This window comes from Macaca thibetana, chromosome 12 (genome assembly GCF_024542745.1).
Source record: "Macaca thibetana thibetana isolate TM-01 chromosome 12, ASM2454274v1, whole genome shotgun sequence".
Taxonomy (NCBI): Eukaryota; Metazoa; Chordata; class Mammalia; order Primates; family Cercopithecidae; genus Macaca; species Macaca thibetana.
The window spans coordinates 103,366,757-103,379,220 of record NC_065589.1 but is presented as its reverse complement, the minus strand read 5'-3'; the positions used below and the strand labels follow the sequence as shown (position 1 = coordinate 103,379,220).

The 12,464-nt window shown below is 41.0% G+C and overlaps 1 pseudogene; it reads left to right on the top strand.

Moving 5' to 3' along the window:
- Positions 1 to 12,245, top strand: part of LOC126932341 (28S ribosomal protein S18b, mitochondrial-like) — a 96,222-nt pseudogene extending 83,977 nt beyond the window's left edge.
- Positions 12,246 to 12,464: the final 219 nt, after the last annotated feature.

Genomic DNA, 12,464 nt, shown 5'->3' with positions numbered 1-12,464 from the left:
AGTGGCGCAATCTCGGCTCACAGTGAGCTCCGCCTCCGGGTTCATGCCTCAGCCCCCTGAGTAGCTGGGACCACAGGCCCCTGTCACCACCCCCGGCTAATTTTTCGTATTTTATGTAGAGACGGGGTTTCACCTTGTTAGCCAGGATGGTCTCAATTTACTGACCTCGTGATCTGCCTGCCTCGGCCTCCCAAGGTACTGGAGTTCAAGGCGTGAACCACCGCACCTGGCCATAGCATTCTCTTTACTTGCCTAGTATAGCCTATCTACTCTTGTTTAACCCATGTTCATTTCACTAGAAATTCCTCCTTTTATCATTAATGTTTTACTATCCACTTGATCATTCCTATTAGCATACAAATATACTATCCTTTCTCCTTAAAAAAAAAAAAAAAAAAAAGGCTAGGCATGGTGGTTTACACCTGTAACCTCAGCAATCTGGTAGGCTAGGGCTGGGGGATTCCTCGAGGCCAAGAGTTTGAGACCAGCCTGGGCAACATAATGAGATCCCTGTCTCTACAAAAAACAAACAAACAAGCAAACAAAAAAAACCAAAGTTGTTCAGACTTCACTGTCCCTACCAACTACTTATTCTCCTTCTCTTTATAGCAAAATACTTAGAGATATTTTATTTCCTTTACTCAAACATGCTTGTATAAATACTCTGATTATGTTTTATATCTCATCACCCCATTATGAATACTGCCATCATTTTCACCATCAAAGTGATCAAAGCCAATTTATTTGATCTGTAGCAGCATTTTAAGTAGTTGATCATACCCTTTACCCTTTCTCCTTTATATACTTTTCCATGTGTCTTCCAACTATTCTCCCTTGGTATTCCTTCCACTTCAATGGTCATTCCATCATTGTCTTCTTTGTTGATTCTCCTCCCCAGTCCCTAAATTGGTATATTCAAGTATCAGTCTTTAGTGTTCTTCTCTTCTTTATTTATACTCATTTTCTTGGAGGTATCATCTATTCTCATATTAAACATTAGTATATGTCAAAGACTTCTAAAATGATATTTGTCACCCATAACTCTCTATCAGATTGAATTTCTGTAAATCCCGTTGTCTACTTGACATCTCCACTGGATATCTAACAGACATACTTCAACATACTTCAAAATGAATTCTTAATAACCCCTTCCAAAATCTACTCCAGCCATAGCCCCCGCACCCAAACCATTTTTCCAGTACTCAAGCAAAGATCACTGGAGTCATCCTTGAGTCATCATTTTCTCTTACAATCCCACACCCAGTCTTCAGGAAATTCTGTTGTTTAAAATCTAAATATTTCTAGCACTTCCACTGCTACCTTCAAAATTTATTTCCAAGATTACTACAGTGTCATCTCAACTGACCTGTGTATTTATATTTTTGTTTATTAGTGTCCATTCTCAATACAAGAGCCAGATTTTATTAGGAAATGTTCTCAGAATTAGTACCTATGCTGGCTGGGAGGAAGGAAGGAAGCATTTTTGGGCAGAAGGTGAAGTTGGGCTGTAATTGAGTTTCAGAAAAGGTCAATGAACCCTGAAGGAATCTTTGAAGCTATAATGGCTCTTTTAAATTGTCCCATGGTTGTGGATCACCTGAGGTCAGGAGTTCGAGACGAACCTGACCAACATGGAGAAACTCCGTCTCTACTAAAAATACAAAACTAGCCAGGCATGGTGGCACATTCCTGTAATCCCACCTACTTGGGAGGCTGAGGCAGGAGAATTGCTTGAACCCAGGAGGTGGAGGTTGTGGTGAGCCAAGATTACACCATTGCATTACAGCCTGGGCAACAAGAGCAAAACTCTGTCTCAAAAAAAAAAAAAAAAAAAAAAAAAAAAAAAAAAAAATCCTAAGGTTGTAAGGAGTGACAAGGCTTTTATGGCTTTTATTTCCCTATCAACCATTTAATGCATATAGTCTGCCCCCAGAGACAGAGTGAGAGTTTGCGTGAATAGACTGTCTTCAGCTGAGAGCAAATCATAGGAATGCTTGATAGCTAAAAGCTAGCAGGTGGCAGCACTGTCAGAAGCTGTAGAATAAGTCCTTTAATTCTGATAGACAGTGTAGTTGGAGCATCACAGTATCCACTACACAACCAGCTGAAAATCACTGGTCTTAAAGAAATCATTAGGGGTTAAGTTAAACTAAGCATTTATGTCTTAGTTCTTTTAAATTGAGGGTAGAATATTACTAGGTTAGTTGTCTCTCTGACAAAATATAAATTCTATCTCTTCCAGTGAGCTTTATACAATGTTTACCAAAAAGTGTGAACGCTAAGGCTCTCTCTCTCTCTCTCTATATATATATATACACACACAAACACACATATATATATAAAATATAAAGATATTTATTATAAGGCATTGGTGCTCACAATTATGGAAGATGAGAAGTCCCACAATCTGCCATCTATAAGCTGGAGACCCAGAAAATTTGGTGGTAGTAGAATCCAAAGGCCTGGGAGATAGAGAACCAATGGTGTATGTTCCAGTCCAAGTCTAAAGGCCTGAGAACTGGTACACCAAACACAGAAGACTGATGTCCCAGCTGAAGCAATCAGGCAGAGAGCAAATGCAACCTTCCCTAACCTTGTGTTCTGTTCTGGCCCTCGAAAAATACACACACATACTGGACAGGGCAATCTGCTTTATCAGTCCACCAATTTAAATGTTACTCTTTTCCAGAAACACCCTCACAGACACACCCAGAAATAACATTTCACCAGATATCTAGGCATCCTGTGGTCCAGTCAAGTGAATTGACCATCACACCTGTCACTTCTAATGGGATCATATTCTGAATTGATCATTGAACCAACATGGTCTAATTTCCCACATTCTATAATAGATTAGATCTTTTTTTTTCCTTTTTATTTCCAACTTTTATTTTTAACATTGGGGTACATGTGCAGAATGTGCAGCTTTGTTACATAGGCAAACGTGTGCCATGGTGGTTTGCTTCACAGATCATCCCATCACCCAAGTATTAATCTGAGTGTCCACTAGCTATTCTAGCTGATCCTCTCCCTCCTTTCACCCCTTGACCTTTGACAGACCCCAGTGTGTTTTTTGTTCCCACCATGTGTCCACGTGTTCTCATTATTTAGCTCCAACTTACCAGTGAGAAATGCAGTATTTGGTTTTCTGTTCCGGCATTAGTTTGCTAAGGATAATGGCTTCCAGCTCTATCCATGTCCCTGAAAAGGACATGATCTCATTTCTTTTTATGTCTGCATAGTATTTCATGGTGTATATGTACCATTTTCTTTATCCAGTCTGTCATTGATGGGCATTTAGGTTTATTTCATTTCTTTGCTATTGTGAATAGTGCTGTAATGAACATATGAGTGCATGTATCTTTATAACAGAATGGTTTATATTCCTTTGAGTATATGCTCAGCAATGGGATTGCTGGGTCAAATGGTATTTCTGCCTCTGTGTATGAGAAATTGCCACACTGTCTTCCACAATGGTTGAACTAATTTACACTGCCACCAACAGTGTAAAAATGTTCCTTTTTCTTCATATTCTCACCAGCATCTGTTGTTTTTTGACTTTTTATAATAACCTTGCTGACTGGTATGAGATGGTATCTCATAGTGGTTTTGATTTTCATTTCTCGAATGATGAGTGATGTTGAGGCTTTTTTCATATGGTGGTTGGCTATATGTATGTCTTCTTTTGAAAAGTGTCAGTGCATGTCCTATGCCCACTATTAAATGGGGTGGTGGTTTATTTTCTTGTAAATTTGTTTAAGTTCCTTAGAGATGCTAGATATTATACCATCTACCAGATGCATAGATTGCAAAAATTTTCTCCCATTCTGTAGGTTGTGTTTTTACTCTGTTGATAGTTTCTTTGCTGTACAGAAGCTTTTAAGTTTAATAAGATCCCATTTGTCAATTTTTGCTTTTGTTGTAATCGCTTTTGGCATCTTCATCACGAAATCTTTGTCCGTGCCTAATCCTGAATGGTGTTGCCTAGGTTTTCTTGTAGGGTTTTTATAGTTTGTGTTTTACACTCAAGTCTTTAATCTATCTTGAGCTAATTTTTGTATATGGTGTAAGGAAGGGCTCCAATTTCCATTTTCTGCATATGGCTAGCCAATTCTCCCAGCACCATTTATTAAATAGTGAATCCTTCCCCCATTGCTAGTTTTTGCCAGGTTTGTCAATGATAAGATAGTTGTAGGTGAGCTGCCTTATTTCTGTGCTCTCTATTGTGCTCCATTGGTCTATGCGTCTTCCAAGGTACTTTCAAACACAACAAGGAATTTATGATTCAAGAGAAAGTAGTGTTACCAACCAAGCCAGTCTCCCCAAAATGGGGTCTTTCCCTGTTTGGTGTCACAAAGTCAATACGTAAAACTGAATGTGAGCATCAAGCAGGGCAGGTTTTATTTGATGGCCATAGAATTGAGAAGTGGCAACATGGCTCAGAAATCAACTTCTCATCTAGTATGGGGTGATGGGGCTAACATGAAGGGGTTTTCTGATGAAGTGGTTGAACATTAAAAGTACAGGGAGGAATATTCATGTCTTTTTCAGGAATGCACAGTGAACTTCTGGGAATAGGTAGTGCTGCCTTCTTTTTTGTCCTTTTATCACTTCTTTTGATCGTTATCATAGTGATGTCAACATGGCACTGGTGGGAGTGTTGTTTAACATGAAATAAGATAATAATAAAGCTTGAGGTCTTTTTGAAGACATTTGGTCAGCTATTATATTAGCCTGTTCTGGCCTTGCTATAAATAAATACCTAAGACTTGGTAATTCATAATAAATGAGGTTTAATTGGCTCACAACTCTAGAGGCTGTACAGGAAGCATGGTAGTATCTTCTTTTGGGGGGCCTCAGGGAACTTTTACTCATGGCAGAAGGCAAAGTGGGAGCAGGCACTTCACATGCCAAAGTAAGAGCAAGAGAGAGTGAAGGGGAGGTGCCACACACTTGTAAACAACCAGATCTCATGAGAACTCACATATAATTACCAGGGCAGTACCAAGAGGGGATGGTGTTAAACCATTCATGAGAATCTACTTCTATGATTCAATCTCCTCCTACCAGGCCCCGCCTCCAACACTGAGGATTATGATTCTACATGAGATTTGGTAGGGACACAGATTCAAACCATATTATTCTGCCCCGACCCTCCAAATGTTGTATTATTCTCACACTGCAAAATACAATCACACCTTCCCAACAGTCCCTCAAAATCTTAACTCATTCCCCAACATTAACTCAAAAGTCCAAAGTCCCATATCTCATCTGAGACAAGTTAAGTCCTTTTCACCTATGAGCCTGTATAATAAAAAACAAGTTAGTTGCTTCCAAGACACAATGAAAGGACAAGTATTAGGTAAATATTCTCATTCCAAAGAGGAGAAATGGGCCAAAATAAAAGGTGCTACGGACCCCATGCAAGTCTGAAAGTCAGCAGGACAGTCATCAAATCTTAAAGCTTCACAGTAATCACCTTTGAATCCATGTCCCACATCCAGGTCAAACTAGTATGAGGAGTCAGCTCCTGAAGCCTTGGGAAGCTCTGTCTCTCTGGTTTTGCAAGGTTCAGACTCTGCAACTGCTCTCACTGGCTGCTATTGGGTTCCTAAGGCTTTTCCAAGTGTAGGGTAGAAGATGTTGGTAGATTTAGAATTCTGGGGTCTGGAGGATTGTTGCACTCTTCTCATAACTCTGCTATGCAGTGCTCCAGTGGAGACTCTGCATAGGGTCTCCTCCCCAACAATTCCCCTGCACACTGCCCTAGTAGAGGTTTTCAATGAGGACTTTGCCCCTGCAGCAGGACTCTACCTGGACACCCAGGCTTTTCTATACATTCTCTGAAATCTAGGCAGAAGCTACCAAACCTTAACTCTTATAATCTGTGCACCCACAGTCTTAACACTACATAGAAGCTCCCAAGGCTTATGGCTTGCATTCTCTGCAGCAGCAGCTTGAGTTGTATCGGCTGCCCTTTGGGCTGATGCTAAAGCCAGAGCAGCTGGGATGTGGGGAGCAGTATCTTGAGACTGCACAAGGCAAAGGGGCCCTTGGTCTGGCCAAGACATCTATTCTGTTCTCCTGGACCTACAGGTCTGTGATGGGAGGGGCTGCTGCAAATGTCTCCAAAATGCCTTCAAGGCCTTTTCTCCATTATCTTGGCTATTAACACTTGGCTCATTTTCACTTATGCAAATTGCTGCAGCCTGCTTAAATTCCGCCCCCCCCCCACCCTCCCGAAAGTGGTGCTTGTTTGTTTTTTTTTTTCTACCACATGGCCAAACTACAAATTTTCCAAATTTACACTTTCTATTTCCCTTTTAAATGTAAGTTTCAGTTTTAAGTCATTTATTTGCTCGCACATATGAGCATAAGCTGTTGGAGCAGGCAGACTACATCTTGAACGCTTTGCTGCTTAGAAATCTCTTCTACCAGATATCCTAAATCATAAGTCTCAAGTTCAAAGTTCCACCGATCCCTAAGGCAGGGGAACAACGTACCCAAACCCTTTGCTAAGGCATAACAAAAGTGACCTTTGCTCCAGTTACCAATAAATTCCTCATTTCCATCTGAGACCTTCTCAGCCTTGCCTTAACCATCTATATCACTATCAACATTTTGGTCACAGCTATGCAACAAGTCTCAAGGAAGTTCCAAAATTCCCTTCCTCTTCCTGTTGTCTTCTGAGCCCTCTAGACTCTCACAACCTTTTCTTGTTACCCAATTTCAAAGTTGCTTCCACTTTTTCAGGCATCTTTATACCAATGCCCCACTTTTTGGCACCAATTTCCTGAATTAGTCTGGCCTCACACGTCTGTGAAGTAATGCCTGAGACTGGATAATGTATAAGAAAAGAACTTTATTCAGCTCACAGTTCTGCAGGATATACAGGATGCATGGTCCATATGCTTTCGGGGAGGCCTCAAGGAACTTTTACTTATGGTTGAAGGCAAAATGGGAGCAGGCACTTTACATGGTTGAAGAAGGAGCAAGAGAGAGTGAGGGGGAAGGTACCACTCGTTTTTAAACAACCAGATCTCATGAGAATTCATTGTCACAAGAACAGCACCAAGGGGGTGGTGCTAAACCATTTCTGAGAAACCACCCCCATGATTTAATCACCTCCCACCCATCCCCACCTCCAACATTGGGGATTACAATCTGACATGAGATTCGGTAGGGAAACAGATCCAAACCGTATCAGCTATCTTGGACCTAACCAGTCTCAGCTAGTCTGAATACACAGAAAACTTCTTACAGCAAACATCCAGATTTTTAAAGATAAGCAGAGTTAGTGTTGAGTAGAAATTCAGGTATGTCATGTAGTAATCACACTGGGTAACAAATCCCCCCTTTTCTTATATTCACTTCTTTAGAGGTTCAAACATGTGAGGATCCATCTTCTATAACTTCTTCAAGCTGAATTTGGATGCTGATATGTCCCCCGAGGAGTGAAATTATTCTGTAGCTAATCTTAGGTAGGTCTAGTTATCTCCTGGGTGTGAGTCTAGCTGTTTATATCACTGAGTAACTGCTATCTGTAGTTTTACGGCCTCTATTTGTTTAGACACAAATAAGACCAGACAATTTAGGAGACAGGACCCCAAAATCAAGAGAAGTACAATAGTAGTTAAAGGGCCCAGGAAGAACAAGAACTAAGTGAGATTAGGGATGGCCTATTTTATGATGTTTTTATATTCCTTGAGGGTCTGTGTCCTTTTGGTTAATTGGTGGAACCACTTGGCCTGGTTGTAGATTATTTTAATGTCTTTTTGAATTAATCTTGTACCCAAGTACAAGAGGAAGACTTGGTGACTATACTATATACACCTCACCTTGTTTTGACAAGTAATCAAGAGCCAGATAGTTACCAAGCACAATATTGGCTAATGAGACTAGGGAGAATTCACGTAAGGGGATCATCATTCTCATCAACTTGCATTTCATAACTGTCATGAGGTTGCAGAGGGTAATCTCATGGTAGGCAAATCTTCCCCAGCTTTTTAGGAGACTGCCTGTTATCCTGATGGAAGCTAGAATAAACCTAATCACCCTTTTATTCCTTGGGCAAAAGGGGGACAGGAAACAAAGATTTTGACTTCTCTGGGGATTAGGTGCCATAGGGGGCAATCTCCTTGAGGTCATGTGTTTTCCAAACACGGTAGGCTCTGGATGCAACAAGGTTACTCCCAAAGCAAAGATGAGGATACATATAAGAGGGCAAGTAAACAAAGTCCTGACAGAAAGTATATGCAGGCCCAGGGTAACTTATTTGGTTGAGGGTTTTTGCCCTCAAACATATCAGTAATTTTAGATCTGAGAGTGATTCAACTCAGTAAAAGGGACTTTATTCCTTAGGTTCACGCAGCTACCTTTAGCTGGGTATATCCTATAAATGAAGACTGCAGTCTCCAGGTGGCATGTAGATACCATTTTATTCTGAGACCCTCAGAAGTAGCCTTAGTAATGGAACATGTAAATGCTGGTCCAATACTTCTTTGAATTGACTCAGGCAGCCTGAATCTGAGGACAATTTTTCTTCAGTAGTAACTTTACCATCTCATGTGCAATCTCAGTGTGGGTGGCAAAGTCTTTTGCCCATCCTGAGAAAAGTGTCAATGAGAACCAGGAGGTATTTAAAGGTTTTTAAGGCTCTGGGCATATCTGTGAAATAAATTTTCCAATCTTCCCCTGGACGTTTATGTTGGTACTTCACCAACTGAGCAGCTCCCTTTTGCCTCCCCCACCCAACTCTGAGAGGTGGTTATTAGAATTTTTAACACAGCATGTGGGGAAAATCTCAACCATCTCCTTGTCTAGCTCCCTGAACTTTGGGGCCATCATGCTCTTGAAAAGCCGGTTTTGAAGAGCCTCATGACCAAAGTGAGTGGTAGAATGAGCTTCTCTAATGGCCTGTAATGTAATTTCTTCTGGGAAAATAAGTTGTTCATGAGGACTTATTAGCCCTCCTGGATGATTTAGAACATCAGGTATATTCCAATTTGGAGGGCTTTTTCCATTTTTTTAAAGAGTAAACCAGGGTTTTTTGTTTTGTTTTGTTTTGTTTTGTTTTAAAACAAGGAGCAGGATTCAAGAGGGAAAGCAAAAGTGGCATTTGAAGGGTAACTTTCTTAAAGCTGCTTGTTTTGGCATTAGATTGACTTTATTATTTTCTTTAATTACCTTAGTTTCCCCTTCTGGTGGCCATGGCCATGAACTATTGCCAGCTGAGCTAAATTTCTTACAGCCTGCAATAACTTTGCAACTGGAGAGCCTTGCCTGGAGATAGCCATTCTACTCCTGTTTCTTTTATGAGGGTCTGGGTATGGTGGAGAGTTCAGATGGTTAGGGGTTGTCCAAACTTTTCTCTTTTCAAAGGAGGGCCATGACTGCCATCAACCAAAGGCAGGGTGGCCAGCCTTTAGCAACTGGGTCCAACTGCATGAAAAAGTAGGATACTACGTGGGTCAGTGGGCCCAACCTTTAAGTTAGTACTCCTAAGGCTTTTCCCTTTTCATGAACATAAAGATAGAAAGATTTAGTTAAGTTGGGTAGGCTTAAAGCTGGGGCCCTTGTGAGCTGTGTTTTAAGTTTGGGGAATGCTTGGTTACATTTTGTCATTCATTTAAAAGGCCCTGTGTCCTTTTAATTATTTTTATAGAGGATGGGCAATGAGGTCAAAGCTAGCAATTCAGAGGCTGCCAAATCCTGCCATGCCCAGGAACCCTTGAAGTTGTTTCCAGGTCTTTGATTGCTGTAGTTGGCATATTACTTCCCATCTCCCTTGGGACTAACTTTGTTGTTCTTCTTCTAGGAGTAACTACAGATAGATTACTTGTTGCTGAGATATTTGTGCTTTTGGGGGAATATCTTAGAACTCCTTTCTGCTGGGAAGTTAAAGGTTAACGGGTATTTTGATCCCAAATTTTTTAGAAAGGCTGGCAACAAGGATGTTATCCACATATTGGAAGAGGGTTCCTTGTTCAAGAGTCAGTAACTCCAGGCCTCTCCAAATATTTTTGAGACTGGGTATAGGGTTTGAACTCTTGAGACGACACAGTCCATGTTAGCTGCTGGGTTTTTTTTTCTATCTGGGAAATCCTGCCACTTTGTTAAGTAAGTATACCCCTGGGTGTGTTCAAAACAGAGTAGGTGGCCCTGTGTCAACCAAGGACCCAACAGGCTTGTCCCCTACATCCAGTGACAGTCAGGACACCTTGAAGTATAAGTAGAGGGCCAACTGAGGAGCCCCTAGGACCTGTAGACTTTTTTTTTCTACTTTGACCATCTGCTACTCTGAAACACCTAGGTGGGACATTCCCCCTTCCCTTTCCTTTCAAGATGGGTCCCTTTTCCAGTGACCCTTTTCCTTGTAGAAGACACATTGGTTTGATCCTAGTCTCTTAGGTCTTTGGAATCTTTTCTATTGGTTAGAGGACCAGCAGTAACTCACCGGGGCTGTGATTTTCCAAGAGCCTTCAAAGCCCTTAGTAAGTAAACTATGCTTAATTTCTGAAAAACACAAGGACTGCAAATCTTCACTCTGCATCAACTGAATGCAAATAGGTAACAGCCAGTAGTTGGGCTTGCTTTTTGGCCTCTCTTTCTTCTTTATGTTCCTCCTCCCCTTCTTGGTTGTTGAACATCTTATTGCCTAGGTATATTAGTCTTAAGATGGGAGCATTGAGCTCTAATTTTACCTTTTGGAGTTTATAGCTAATGTCTGATGTCCTCCGGGAGATAAATAGATTTCAGAACTGCCTCTCTCCCTCTGCTGAATCAGGAGTAAGAGCAGTATACAACTTCATATTTTCCCCTCAACCTCTCTGGGAAGATATATAGACCTTTCTGGGGTTGTTGATTAAATTTTCTTAGCTTACTCCAGTTAGTGGGTCTTTCTTCTGTGGCCTTATTCCCTTTAACATTAATGTTTCATCATGCCTGAATCTTGCCTTTTTCATTCCTGTCTCAGGATCCCAAAGGGGGTCAAGGTCTGTCACAACCTCATTCCCTGGTCTCTTAACAGGATTTTTTATCTTGTCTCTGTGGGTTCTGTCCATTTCCTCCCTAGCACTTCTAATAACAGAGGATTTTATTTTCTTTCTTCTTCTTTTTTTTTTTTTTTTTTTTTTTAATTTTTCATCCAGTGAGGAGAATGTTCAAAAGGGACTGGACATCTGCTTGGTTGGGGTTATGGGTCTCAAAAATACTCTAAATGAGGTTTTAAATCCCCAGGATTTTTCCCCAATCATTTAGAATGTGACTTCTAGTTGTGAATATCTGAAGTTGTGAAGAGAACATGTACAATAACCATTCCTCTTTCCCATTGGTAACTTGCCAGAGGGAATCATAGAGGAAGGCTGGTAAGATGCCCTGCACTGGGTACCATCCAGGTTCACTCTCTGAAAGGAATCAATGGGTGATTGGTGAGAATGAGGTGTGTTGCCTGCAGAAGCCACTGGGGGTAAGTGAGTTATAGGTCTAAGATTATAGAATTAAAAAACAAATCTCTTATAATTTTAAGAGTAAATTAATACCTTGGAAAAATCTTAAGATAGGTGACCAAACTTAGAAAGACTGTTATAGATAATTTCTTTTTAATTGTAGGCAATTAAATTACATACAAAATTTATTTTATAAATTTGTTTCCTACAATCTTTATTAGGACTGAGACCATGAACAGCATATTTTGACCTTCTGATTTGTTTGTACTACCTCTTTTAAAATAAGAAGTCATTTTATTTTAGGACAAAACTTTACCAACAGGAATAAAGTTGCTGGGAATCCCTGCCCCATCTGCCAAGATCACAAGTTACATGTTGATTTTAGGATTGTTAAGCTCTCGGAACAGTTTGTCAGTGCCCACACGGGTATTATTTTCCATGCTCCATACACAGGAGTCCGTATGAAGCAGCATAAGATGTTGACCCATGTCATCCAGAAAGTCAGAGATCATGGTCTCCTCAGTTACCACATCTCCCAAGTTGAACCCCGGGACCTTGATTTTAGTGCCTCTCATGGAGCTATGAGTGCTTCTCTGCCAGTCCCCACCCTGGTCTCAGGTGAACCCTGGTACCCATGGTACAGCTGTAAACAGCCATCAGAGAGTGAACTGTCTCCCCTTTGCCAGCTCTATCAGGGTTATCTCTAAGAAGAGAGTAACCCCCGCACCTGAGTCAATGCCCAAGATGCTCTCAACACCACCAGTGGAAGCCTCCTTCACTGAAGAGACAGGCCCCTAGTGTGCTCTGGAGTCAGAGATTGGGAAGAGGCTGGGCCCAGAGGCTCACACCTGTAATAACAGCAACAGTCTGAGGTGGGCAGATTGCTTGAGCCCAGAAGTTCAAGACCAGCCTGGGTAACAAGGCAAAACTCTGTCTCTACAAAAAAAATACAAAAATTAGCATGGTGTCTTGTGCCTGTATTCCCAGCTACTGGGGAGACTGAAGTAGGAGGATAGA